Source organism: Ixodes scapularis, unplaced genomic scaffold, assembly GCF_016920785.2.
Source record: "Ixodes scapularis isolate PalLabHiFi unplaced genomic scaffold, ASM1692078v2 PGA_scaffold4__175_contigs__length_147842914, whole genome shotgun sequence".
NCBI classification, from domain to species: Eukaryota; Metazoa; Arthropoda; class Arachnida; order Ixodida; family Ixodidae; genus Ixodes; species Ixodes scapularis.
Window position 1 is genome coordinate 88,764,633 of NW_024609879.1, and position 2,449 is coordinate 88,767,081.

General features: G+C 42.0%; 1 non-coding gene across 1 annotated transcript; it reads right to left on the reverse strand.

Annotated features, from left to right (window-relative positions):
* Positions 1–1,945: 1,945 nt before the first annotated feature.
* On the reverse strand, positions 1,946–2,161 carry LOC120836438. Its single transcript, XR_006078339.1, has one exon. It is a non-coding gene; the product is annotated as a small nucleolar RNA U3 (small nucleolar RNA).
* Between the last annotated feature and the right edge of the window lie 288 nt (positions 2,162–2,449).

Below are 2,449 nucleotides of genomic sequence, written 5' to 3' on the forward strand. Positions count from 1 at the left end.
CAGACGACACGGCGACGTCACACCATTCACGTGACCCGCTCCGGCCAACCCGAAAAGCCCATCTCCGCTGCGAGCAAAAATCGTCTGCTTCAAACGCCATTGCCTTGGAAATAGCCTTCTCAAAATTTGCACACGCATCCGATATTATTAAAACTTTGATAAAGTGTTTAGTGCTTTACTAACTTCACGGCAGACTAGTTTTGAAAAGTGTGAACTCGACGTTCATTTTTTTAATCAGCCGTGTTGTGTCGATCTCCATGTATTCTCCCATAGGGCGGGCCGCCTCCTGGAACCCTGAGTACCACGTGACTCGCGCCGAGCCACTCTGTCGGCCATGTTGTCGGCAAAACACGGGGTTCAAAGGATTGCGCTACTCTGCTCCGTAGGAGCTATATAGTGCTCTAGCGGCAGCCAGAATGTATGGGAAAATGGCGGACCTTTTCCTCTAGAGTTAGTATGTATGATCTCTATGGTTTCGCCCCAGCGTTCGACTCTGCTGTCACACCGACCTCGACGCCCGCGACGCACTACTTTCTTCTGTTCCCTTTTTATTTTTTGGGCACAAGTTCGCCCCATTAAACGTTTAGTTTCTTCAGTTATCATCGCCTCATCCTTTATCATTCGTGACAATATCACAGACATGGCCAATGAGCAGTATGCATTCCCAAACTCGGGAAACAGATGATGCAGGTTTGCGTTCGTCGATAGTTACCTGGGCAGAAGTAGAGTAAAATTAAGACGACGCCATTATCATTACGTAACGCAAAGAACATACGGATGTGCGCAAGTCCGGATAACGTACTATTCGACTGAATAAAACGTGTTTTCAGGAGAGCGTGGAGGAACTTGCGAGGCGGACCCCTGGAGGCATGATCGAAAAAACTCATCTTAAAAACAAAAAAACAAAAAAAAAAAACAGTTTTTTAGCAACAACAAGTACCTTTCTATTTTTCTTTTTTTTTTTTGTATGTTGAAGGGGTGAGGTGGAACGCAACAAAACGAGGCTTTAAAAATTTATCACGTACAATGAAACTACTTTTTCTACGAAAGCAAACGAAAGTATTGTAGCAAACACTCCAAGTTGACTAAAAGTAATAAAGAAATCTGATAAAGTCTCCTCTTCTTGCAGCTCCTATTCGGACTCAAAATGGTGTCTTTTAATATTTGCATTTTATTGTAAGATGGGGCATGCTATTGAAAAAAAAAAAAAAAAAAAAAAAAAAAAGATATTGAAAAAAAAAAAAACGAATTAGAGGGCAATTTTATAGTATTTTTATCCTGTGAATCTGAATATCACGTTCGTTTCTACCGAAGATGTAACTAAACGCGAGAAAAAACGACAAACATCCGAACAGTCGTTACGCCATAAAAGGATCTTTCGGCCGCCAAAATTGCCAAAATATTCCCACGCACTGACACCAGTCATGACTTCATTTTCTGACCTTTCTGAAAATAGCGAGAGTGCACGCGTGCATAGCTTTGACAGGCGCTGAAGATACGCGAGAGCGGAGATTCCGGAAACTCCTTTTATGACGCTTTGCTCCGGGAATGAAGAAGGGCTTCGGCAGTACTTTGAAACTGATTTTCCGCAACATTCGTGCGCCAGATTAAAAAATAACCTCGATATTCGTGATAATTATCATTGCACAATAAAGACGATTAAGTGTTTTTACTCAAATACAGAACCGCTTCACCTTTCCTGTAAGTAATTAGGCGACCACCTAAATTGGTGTGGCACCCAACCGCTGTCACAAAAGATTTGTTTGCAAATTAAATTTTGTTTCTGGTATAAATATCCCAAATATGAAAAGAAAAAAAAATCTACCGCGTCTTTTTTCGACATCACAGTTTTATTAATTCCTAATCCAATTACAAAGGGCAATCACATCTTGGACCTAAGTATGATTATTACATTCCTTTTACTTTTCATTTCAATAAAATCTCAGCCACTCAGAATGAGTCTCCACCCTCCCAGCGGGCGTCCAAGCTCGGTGGGAACGGTCATCAATGGCAGGAACCCAGGCAGGAAACCCAAGTCACCTGACCGGCTTCGCGCTCAGGTGGAGACCCTACGACTCCTCATCGTGGTTGAGGGTGTTCCGAGTTTACGGTTGAAACTCGGCGATCAGCCTATAGAAATGATCCTATGAAGCATGATCTTAGTCTCACAATGCTCACGGAAAGCAACCGGTATGCGGTTGGGGTAGGTGATAGGGCCGGTGAGTCAAATTATTCTTTCAAAATATTTTGCTTCAATTTAATAAAATGGTGTTTTAAATATCTACCTTACAAATTATAATTTATACTTCTCACGAACTCTTTTTTGATTGTTATGTTTATTTAAAGTTAAAATTAATAAATAAAGGTTTGAAGACGAAGAAGTGACGCGTTTCGGTCGAATGGCTGCTCGCGGCGTTGGAACGAGCCGCGGCAGTCTCGCAACACTGTG